The sequence below is a fragment of the Nematolebias whitei genome, chromosome 19, assembly GCF_014905685.2.
Source record: "Nematolebias whitei isolate Nwh7 chromosome 19, NemWhi1, whole genome shotgun sequence".
In the NCBI taxonomy this organism is placed as follows: domain Eukaryota; kingdom Metazoa; phylum Chordata; class Actinopteri; order Cyprinodontiformes; family Rivulidae; genus Nematolebias; species Nematolebias whitei.
In genome coordinates this window covers 6,692,321-6,703,816 of record NC_056516.1, presented here as the reverse complement: position 1 = coordinate 6,703,816, position 11,496 = coordinate 6,692,321, and positions in this window count along the sequence as shown.

The following is an 11,496-nucleotide window of genomic DNA, read 5'->3' as shown; positions in this document are numbered from 1 at the left end:
TATCTGGTATACTGGGAGGGTTATGGACCAGAAGAGAGGTCATGGATACCCCGGTCATTCATCCTGGACCCAAGCCTAATCACCACCGTCTTCCAACCACTTGCCTACCGTGCCGCTTCATCTCTCTCTGGAACCATTTGGATTCGCCTCGGCGCTCTACCCAAACATCAAACCTGTAAGAGAAAATAAAGCACTATCAAGCTGCGAGATTCGACCCTCACTCCAACCCACCTGATCTTCTCCTTGTTTCCCAGTGTAGATGAACAGATGCTCAGATATATTCATCAATTAACACGGATTCCTCATTTTTCTGGACTGAATAAAACGTGCATTGAATTTAAGGAAATGCAAACGTGAGACGTCATTTATCTTTGACCCATCAAAATGAATGTGGTCATTTATTTACAGAATCAAAGTTTAACATCAAACATTTACAGTAATTTGGCAAATTATGAAAATAACAACAAAAGCAATCAATCAGGAAAAATCATACGGCCATGATTTTTCCGTTGCTTCACCACAGACATTTATGAAAACTGTACAATTGTGATCTTAATCCACACGGCGGTGGATGAGCACTTTACACAGACATTTCTAAATATCTGGAAGAATATCTACTTGAGAGAGGAGTTTAAAGATGGGAAGGAAGTTAAAGGGAGTAAAGGATGGTGTTTGAGGGAGAGTGTTGGACAGAACGGCACTCTCCGGGCTTTCTTCAGCTTCTTCCTTACAGTACACTTAGGTGGTGAAATCGACTCTTTTACCTGGAGATGTCTCAGGCGAGATTCCGTTTAACGCACCCTTTCAGCGTCTCCGTAGGATGCTGTGAATCGTCCGGAGTAATGGCGAGGCTCTGTCCGACACAAGCTCACCTCAGTGGAAAATGTTATAATCCCATGAAACTCGGAAGAGCTCTGTGGTCATGTCAGGGTCTTCCCGGCTCCCACAGCAACTGCACAGCACTAGGACATATCAGAACTGTCCGCGCCGCCGAACTTCTCCAACCAACAGAACTCCACAGAACTCACAGAACTGGGCTTCTTTGATTATCAACATTTGTAAAATAGTAATGGTAATAGAACAGAGAGTGTTCTTCCACTTGAATTTTCAAGAAAGAAAGTCTCAGGATGGGTGAACCTGTATTTCTGGATTCAAATCAATGAAATGACAGTTCCTGTCCCACAAGGTTCTTAAGGTCAAGAGTTTTGACCTTAGGCTAGGTTCACTACACCAGGGACTCCAGAGGACCACTTGTAAATATTCAATTGTACATAATAAACACTGTTAAAGATTTTACCTTGTGGAGTCTTTTTTTTTTTATTCATGTTTGTTGATATTTTTGCATAAGGAACAAAGGTGTTTACATATTCCAGGGTGTAAAAGTGTTGAACATAAACAACCTGATTACACCATTGACTTTAGGATGCATGTTTTCAGGAACAAAGAACATATATAGAACACATCCTATAGTAAAACATAGTAAAAGAAAATTAATAGTAAAAAAACACAAACACATGTACACCTCAAAAAAAAAAAGAGGGAAAGAAAGAAAGCTGGGAGCGCAGGCGGGGTTTACATTTCTACATTGCTACATTGAAGCAACAAACTCAATAAATGCTTGCCATTTAGAGTAGAATTTGTTTAAGTTTCCAGATTTTGTATATCTAATTTTCTCCACTTTCAAAAAGGACATGACCTCATGTATTCACATTGTGCTGGATGGAGCTATAGTTGATTTCCAGTTACAGAGAAGGTGGCGCCTAGCGATCACAGAGGTAAAAGCTATCACTTCCAACTTTCTTGCGGAGTATTGACTATATTGCTCCAGGAGACCAAAAATACCAAAGTGAGCTGAAGTGCCAATAGTTCTTGAAAGTACAACAGACATGGTGTAAAAAATAAATTTGCCAGAAATTTGTGAGGGCTGAGCAGGTGAAAAACATATGTGCAAGATTGCAGGGTGAGCTTCCACATTTGTCGCAAACATCTACCATATTTGGGAAGATCTGTGCCTGCCTAGTTTTTGAATAATGACATCTGAATACCACTTTAAACTGTATCAAGGTCAGGCGGGCACTTATTGAAATTTTGTGAATGGCTGTCCGGGCAGCCTCCCACCAATGATCATCAAAAACCAGCCCCAGTTCACGCTCCCAGGCTCTCTTAGTGTTCGTAGTTAGACATCATATGATTGAATTGAGTTATACATCTTTGAAATTAAAGACCTTTGCAGGGGGTTAAATTGTATAAGTTCACCCCATGGCTGCTCAGGTGGCTGATGAGGGAAGTTGGGGAATAAGGATTTTACATAGGCCCTTATCTGGAAGTATCTAAATAAATGGGAGGGTGGGAGGTCGAATTTAGAAGCCAAATCAGTGAAAGAGCAAAACAACCCTTCCCTATAGAAATCCTTGAAACATTTTAGTCCCTTATCCTGCCATAAGGAGAAGGTTGGGTCAGTAAGAGCATGTGTGAACACAGTTTTTTTTTTAAGTGGGGTTAAGACTATGGGGCCTGTAAATTTAAACTGTTTTCTAAATTGAAACCATATTCTCAGAGTATCTACAACTATGAGGTTATTGGTTAGACCAGAGGGATTTACAGAGGTTGGACTTGTAAGTAAAGCTAAAAGTGAGGCTGGGGGACATGAATGTGCTTCTAGTTGACACCAGAGTATATCAACTGAATTAGACCAAAAGGCCATTTTAGTTATGTTAGCTGCCCAGTAATAAAATTGAAAATTGGGTAGGCAAAGGCCACCATAAAACTTACAGTTATGAAGTATTTTTTTGTCTTACTCTGGGCGTCTTGCCGCTCCACAAAAAAATGACAGATAGCTGAATCTAACGATTTAAAAAAAATTTTGGTAAAAATACAGGTAGACATATAAAAAGAAACAGAAATTTTGGCAAGATGTTCATCTTAACAGTACTTATTCTCCCAATCAAAGAGAGTGGGAGGGACCCCCATTTTTGAAAGTCCTTTTTAATGTCCACAAAGAGTGGGAGAAAGTCTTTAGAGTACAGAGACTTAAAAGATCTGGTTATATTGACCCCAAGATATTGAAAACCTAAAGGGCACAGCTTAAAATGTAACGAACCACCTAACGGTTGGACCAAAATCACCACACAAAAAGTTAAAATTAAATTATATTTATTTTCAATGTGAAGTATAGCAGATTGGACCGGTTCTGGTACTGGTTCTGGTTTTGGGTTCTGGTTCCGGATCAGGAATGAGTCTGAGACAGAGATCGGTTAGTGGTCGTGTAGGAGATAATGGAAAGCAAAAGTCAGAATGAGGAAGACCACTAACCATCTCAGATGAGCTTGGGGGTTCTGGAGACTGACAAGGTCCAAACTGATCCGGATTGCTGCAGGAGAGGCTGAGTCCAGTGAGGGGCTGCAGCTGGCCGCAGCGACAGGTGGGTGGTGAGTCCGTTGAGCGAAGAGACATGGTCACACAAGCCAGGGTCCAAAACTGGAGAGCAGAAGACAGGAGGTACCGAAGGAGAAGACGAGGAGGCGTTGTAATGCAGGCGAAGGTCAGAACCGAAAGCAGAAGACGTAATAATCCAAAGGGTCGAGCGAGAGACGATGTCCAGGTGAGTCGTGGGTCCAGGAGCCGGGAGGTCAAGCCAAGAGGTGAGGACAGGAACGAGGAGCAGGACAGGAACAAGGAGACAGGTAAACTATGACAAGGGAACATGAAAGGCTATGGGGGAACAAGGCAGGATCAAGGTATTTACTTGCAGAGAACTGTTTTAAACTACCGGGCACCGAAGAGGAAAAAGAGTGCAGCTTTTAAAGGGTGAGAGAGACAGGTGCAGCCAGTTGAGTTCAATCAGCTGCTGCTGGCTGCAGTGAATACAAAACTAAACAACCGTGACATCACCCTCAACCAGCATGCAAAGAAGACAAACTAAAACTCACGTACATAAAACATTACCAGAGCGGACAGAATAAACGAAACTCACAGTAAAGATCTATAGCAAACTTTAAAGAGTGATCAGGGTGACAGAAAATCTAATCTATGGAACGTGATTCGTGACAGATCCCCCCTCAAGGAATGCCTCTCGGCATTCCACCAGGTTGCTCGGGATGCAGGCAATGAAAGTCCCGGATGAGACTGCGGTCCAGGATTTGACGGGAGGGAACCCAGGACCGCTCCTCCAGTCCGTATCCCTCCCGATCAACGAGGTACTGGAGCCCCCGACCCCTTCGTCTAGAACGGAGGAGTCGGCGAACAGTGTAGGCGGGAGAGCCGTCAATCAGACGGGCGGGTGGGGGGGAACAAACAAGGGAGTGGTACTGGGAGGAAATTACTAGCTTGACACAAGAGACATGGAATGTGGGGTGAACACGAAAGGACTTAGGCAATGACAGGCGAACAGAAACAGGGTTAATAACTTTGGAGATGGGAAAGGGTCCGATGAAGCGGGGGGTGAGTTTGTGGGACGTGACCTTAAGAGGGAGGTCCTTAGTGGACAACCACACTCTCTGTCCCACAGTATAGTCTGGTTGGGGAGTTCTGTGGCGGTCAGCCTTCCTAGTGTAGGCTGCCCTGGATTTTAAAAGAGCCTGTTTAACCCTCCTTCAGACTCTCTGACAGCGAAGGGCAGCCATGTGGGCTAAGGGAACTGAAGCTTCACGTTCCTGCACTGATATAATAGGGGGTTGAAAACCAAAAACAACATAAAAAGGGGACAAACCAGTGGCTGAGGAGGGGACAGAATTAAGGGCATGTTCGACCCAGGGCAGTGATGAGCTCCATTTCTCAGGGTCCTTTTGGCATAATAGCCTCAGTTTGCCCTCCACCTCTTGATTAGCCCTCTCCGTCTGGCCATCAGACTCGGGGTGGAAGCCAGAGGAGAGACTAATGGAAATACCCAGAAGGCCACAAAACTCCTTCCAGAATTGGGAGACAAACTGAGACCCCCTATCGGAGACAATGTCCAATGGCAGTCCATGGAGCCTAAAAACCTCCCGAGCCATAATGTGGGCTAGGTCCTTTGAGGAGGGTAGCTTCTGCAGAGGAACTAGGTGAACCATTTTAGAAAAACGGTCTATGATAGTTAAAATGACCGTGAAATTATTGGAAGGTGGGAGACCGGTTATAAAGTCCATACCTATGTGCGACCAGGGACGTGATGGACAAGAGAGAGGATGAAGTAACCCTGAACGGGGGCATCTGGAGGTCTTGGACTGGGAACATGCTGGTCATGATCGCACATAGGCACGGACGTCTCTGGACATGGTCTCCCACCAAAATTGAGCTCTGACAAGGGATAAAGTTTTCGTGAAACCTGGGTGACAAAATAACAAAGAGTTGTGACATAAATCTAAAACCTTCTTGACCATATTAGTGGGTACATACAAACGGTTCTGTGGACAGTTGGTAGGAGGAGGACGTGATCGGCTGGAGCTCCTCAGCTCCTGCTCTAACTGAGTGAAGGCCAGGCAAGCACTCTCAGGGAGGATAAAACTCTCTTCCTGAGCAGAGGGGGAATTATCCTCCTCCAAAACACGTGACAAGGCATCAGGTTTAACATTTTTCTCACCAGGTCGGTATGAGAGGGTGAAGTTAAAACGAGAAAAAAACAGTGCCCACCTGGCCTGGCGAGGATTAAGGCAGCGAGCAGACCTGAGGTACTCCAGGTTCTTGTGATCAGTCCACACCTGGAACGGGAACCTGGAGCCCTTCAGCCAATGATGCCACTCCTCCAGGGCGAGTTTAACGGCAAAAAGCTCCCGATCTCCCACATCATAGTTGCGCTCGGCCGAGGAGAGACTCCGGGGAAAAAAAAGCACAAGGATGAAGACGTCCCTCCTGGGCGCGCTGACTCAGAACGGCCCCCACCCCAGTACTGCAGGCATCAACCTCAACCATAAAAGGATCATCAGGGTTGGGGGCCTGGAGAATGGGAGCAGAAACAAACAAAGATTTGAGATCATTAAAAGCGGTGTCTGCTGCGGTGGACCAGTGAAAATGAGTCTTGGTGGATGTGAGTTTGTGAAGAGGCTTAGCCTTCTGGCTATAGCCTTTAATGAAATGCCTGTAAAAATTGGCAAATCCCAAGAACCCTTGAAGCTATTTGCAGTCCTTAGGGGTGGGCCAATCCACCACAGCTGAGACCTTGTTAGCATCCATCTCCATTTTGATGGGAGAAACAATAAAACCGAGAAACGACGTAGTTTACACATGAAAATCACATTTCTCGGCCTTGACAAACAGGCCGTTTTGAAGGAGCCTGGTGAGTACAGATCTCACTTGCTTGCGGTGAGAATCCATGTCTTTAGAAAAAATCAGAATGTCGTCAAGGTAAACAAATACAAATTTGTTTATCATGTCTCTCAATACATCGTTGACTAAGGTTTGAAAAACAGCTGGTGCATTGGTCAAACCAAAGGGCATGACCAAGTACTCGTAGTGACCAGAAGGAGTGTTAAAGGCTGTTTTCCACTCATCACCCTCACGGATATGGACCAAGTGATAAGCATTGCGAAGGTCTAATTTAGTAAATATGTTGGCTCCTTGCAGAGAGTCAAAAGCAGAAGTCATGAGTGGTAGAGGGTACTTATTTTTGACCATGATTTTATTTAGGCCCCTAAAATCGATGCAGGGACAAAGAGAACCATCTTTCTTCTTAACAAAGAAAAAACCCGCACCGGCAGGTGAGGCAGATGGTCGGATGATGCCAGACCGTAACGAGTCCTGGATGTACTCCCTCATGGACTGCTGTTCAGGAACAGAGAGAGAGTACAAAGCTCCTCTTGGAGGAGTGGAGCCTGGAAGCAGATCTATTGCACAATCATATGGGCGGTGTGGAGGCAGTGAAGTCGCCCTAGTCTTATTGAACACCTCCTTTAAATCATGGTACTCCTTAGGAACTTTTGAAATGTCTGCGTAATAACTCTCATTGTAGGCGACGGCTTCGACAGGTACCACAGCATCAAACAGACATGTGTTCAAACACTCTTCTGACCCCCCCAAAATCTCCTTCCTCCTCCAGTCAAGATGTGGGTTGTGTTTAACTAACCAAGTGGCTCCTAACACAATAGGAGCCTGGGGGGGAATTTACAGTATAAGCAAAAAGGTAATGTTCTCTTTATGGTTACCACCAAGACACAAAACCACAGGTTCGGTTACCAACGAGGAGGAGTTCAGAGGATGGCCATCGAGAGCCACCACAGAGAGTTCATGAGATGATTTACCGAGTTTTATTCCAGTAGATTTAGCAAAATCATAGTCAATAAATTCAGTGTCAGCCCCAGAGTCAATAAGCACCTTAACTGTGGACCGGAACTTCTCCGGTGTGATGAGGTGAGCTGATACAACAAATGGTGAGGAGAGTTCTTTGGGATGGGCTCAACTCAGTAGACATCTCCTCGCATCTACTGAGCGCCCCCTTCTACCGAAACATGGACCTGCCTCCCCACAGTAGAAGCAGAGACGTCCGTTTCGTCTCCTCTCGCATTCTGTCTGCGTGAGTTGGCTCCTACCCAACTGCATGGGTTCCTCTGCAGGCTGGGGAGAAGAAATAGGAGTAGAGTCAGCAGGTCAAGATAAGAACCACAACTCACCAGCATTTTTGGAAACTGGGGGAGTCTTTGGTCCTCGTTCACGTGTCTGTTCGGCCAGTCTTAAGTCCACCCTGGTGGTCAAGTCTTCAAGGTCCTTTAAAGAGTCAGGATAATGTTCCAGTGGCTGCCAGACGCTATGGAGTGAAAATCGATGATGTAATCAGTTACTCTCCTGTTACCTTGTTTTATGAAAAATGATCGTCTGGCAGCCTCTTGCTCTGGAAGGACCGGATCGAAGACCCTGCAGAGTTCCTTTGTAAAAGCCTGGAAAGAGTAGATATTAGGAGAGTCTCTTTGCCAATCAGCAGTTCCCTATTTCTTAGCTTTGCCGGAAAGTAGTGAGATTATATGTGCCACTTTTGCCTTATCAGAGGGAAACGATGAAGGTTGCAATTCAAAGTGGATTTCGCATTGGGTAATGAAAGGATGACATTGGTCCGGTTCCCCTGTGAACAGTTCAGGCGGAGTCAGTCTGGGTTCTCTGACAGGTTCTGAGTGAGGTCTGGTCACCACAGAATCCTGAGGGGACATCTGAGGGTTTAACACTAGAAGTCCCAGGAATTTCGACCTCCCCCCAGAAGTCCTGAAAAAGGGTCAAAAGACCCTTAGCACTAGAGTGACTAGATTTTCAAGATCCTGAGGACAAACCCCCTCCTTCTCCTCAACAATTTGCGGGCCATTAACTGCCATTTGTTTTAAATATGCACACAAGTAACTCAGACACACCCACCTCACCAGACTGCATTCCAATGTCCAATCCAGGGAGCGGGGGATTTAGAAGCCAGGTTCACTTGCGCAAAAAAGCGCAGCCTTAGTCAAAGTAGTGCTCCAAACCGGACAACTCTGATGGCTCCAATTAGCATCCTTTCATTTGTAAATGTGGCCATTGCCTTAGGAATCAGTAGGGGAGAGATAAGCTGAACTCACACAAATGTCCGTCTAATACTCCAAACAGATGCGAAATCAACTGGTTATATTTTGAACTTATATCTCTTGGTGGCACGTTGGTGCACATTTTGAACAAATTGAAGTCGATTTACCGTTTATTTTTCAATTGGTTTGGCTCATTTCTTGAAACCGAGATGACATTCTCAAAACACCATGTGAAACACAACTCAAGAGACTTTGCATTTTGAGGTTACTGACAATTTGTATGAAACACATATTTTGTTTTGAAGCACACATGAAGTGTTTTGGGAGAGATGCATTATCCAGGTCATTTGGCCAAATGAACAAAACAAAACAAAAGTTTGCAAAACATACAATCTGTTTCAAGATATATGCAAAAGTTTTTCTTTTTGAAAAATTAGAAGTCGCTCTTTTTTTATTTTTTTTAGAACAATTTTAAAGTTGAAACATTGTGAAGTGTTTCAATGAACTTATCATCATCGCTCAAATTTTTTTTTTTTTTTTTTTTTTTTTTTTTTTTTTTTTTTTTTAAAGAAAGAGAAGAAAGAAGAATAAATAAATAATAAAAAAGAAGAAGATAAGACGAGAGACCACCATGACAAAACAACATGCACAGCACAATGCCACTCACAATATCACCATGAAACATTCGACATCGCACAATGAATCAGCTAGCTTCCGCCACTACCCAACCTAGCGTGCATCTGTCAAAGCACCTGAATCCAAACACCCGCGCAAGCACGCCCACCACCACCAGATTTCTCCAAAAGAATGCCCAATAGTGGACGCGGGGGCCCACAGACCCGCCCCCCCAGGACACAATGGCAACATAGGGAGGACCGGAGCCACAGACACACAGCGGCCCACAGGCCCGGAGCCCCAAGAGTCTCCCAACAGGGAGAACCGCACCCCCCCAGAGAGGAGCAGAGGAAAGAACCGGGTGACCCCAGCCACCACAATGCAGAGCCTCCAGGAAGCTGCAACGACGAGCCCACAGGCCCGGCCAGCGACCCATGCCCCCCCCAAGTAGATCCGGCCATGGACACCGAGCCCCAAGCCCCGAGGCCATACCACCCCCTAGCAGAGCCCCGACAGAGCCAGGGCACCCAGGCCCTGCCAGGCAGCAACCAGGGCGGACCGACGTGCACCCCACCACCCAGCCCAGACACCGAGAGCCACCAATGCACCGGCGGCAAGGGAGTCCCCCGCCAAAGGGGGGCACGACCGGGGGGAGTGGACCCCACACCAAACGTGGGGCCCAAATTGATCCAAGAGAGGGGGGACCACCAAAAACCCAACCCGAGCAACCAACAGGCACACACAGATAGCCCGACAGAATCTCTGTCGGGCCGACCGCATGCACCATCTACCTGACAGCGACCACAGGCCGGCCCCAGCCCAAGGGGCAGAGCAGCAGGGAGCCGCAGCCGAGGAGGGCCGGCTCTCACATCAAGAGCCCCGCACCATAGGCCCGGAGACGCCCCAGCACGCCACCCATGCACCCCCCCACACACAGAGCACCCCCACCGCAAATGCCACACAGGAAGACCAGCCAGTGCCCGGATGAGGCGAAGCCACGCCCCCAACCGCCGCCCTACACCACCAATGACCACACGTACACTACCATAGCCGACCCCCCGCCAAAAGCCGGCAGCCACCCCGGTCAGAGTGCCGGCCATCGCAACCAGGAACCTAGATTAAAAGAATCGGAACAGCCCAGGAGGAACCGAAGCACCGGCCCCAACACTGACCGCCCCCAAGGCCCAAAGCCCACCCACAGCCCAGACCCCAACAATGCGCCCCCCCCCCCCCTCCATCCCCGACCCCTAGTGTCACACGGAGAAAGGAGGTGTTTGTGAAAGGGGAAAAAAAAAATAAATAAATAAATAAATAAATAAATAAATCTATATATGCATAAATAAATTATGAACAGACCCACTTCCTCCTCCTCCCACTCGAATATGGTGTTGATGCATGTTGTTATACAGTGCGTTTAAAATGGGGGGATGAGGTGGCGACCGGCACAGACCCACCTCTTGCCCAGAGAGCAGGCGGCGCCCGTTCACCCCTCATCTCCGCACAGAACCCTAAATGTCTACATGCTACATATGAGAGTGGGCACAGGTCCGGGGAGGTGGAAATGGTAGTACATCCCACCACCTAAGTGCGATCATGTGCCCACTCCAGATCCTATATATGCATGTGTCGTGAGAGTGTTATAAGTGAGTGTCTAGGTTGTATATTAAAATTAGGGCCCAGGACCCCACCAGCCACGGAGATGGATGATTCTCCCCGTAGCTCAGTAGTGCACCTGAACCCCAAAACCCTGTTTGAGTGGTGGTGTGGTGGAGTGGGCGGAGGAGGACGTTGGGATGGGGAGGTGAACTGAGGTGGCAATGCCCCCCCAGGGGACCAGCTCCCCCACTGACCCCAATAGGCACCCCCACTCTCCAAGATCCACCAGGGGACAGAGGCTCTAACAGAGATACCTAGGAGGAGGTGGCAGCCGCACCACCAGGGATCAAGGCCACAGACCGGCACATAGTCCCCGAGGACCAACCAGAACCAGGGCCAGCAACCCAGACCCATCCCGAAACCGTCCAGACGCCCCAACCCGATTCCCAGCCCAACACCCAGCCCCCCAACCAGAGAGGCCACCAAACCCCAACCGGGACAATCAGCCAGGAGTGCCCAAACAGTCAGAGATAGAGCACTACAGCGACCAAGAGCGCCCCCCCACCCCAAAAAAGCAAAAGACCAGTCCACCCATAACAACACCCACAGCGAGAGCGCCCCATGCAAGTGAGGGCACACACCCAGCGAGCCCAGACTCCCCCGGCCCCACAGCACACAGCCCCCCACACGAGAGCCCCCAATATACCCCACCCCAGTCACAGCCCCCCACAGCCCAGCCCCCCAGCCAAGCACCACGCCGCGGCCACCGCCAGGCAAGAAGACGCCCAGGTTGAGCCCGCCGGTCCCCTCCCTCAGACCCCCCCCCCCCCCC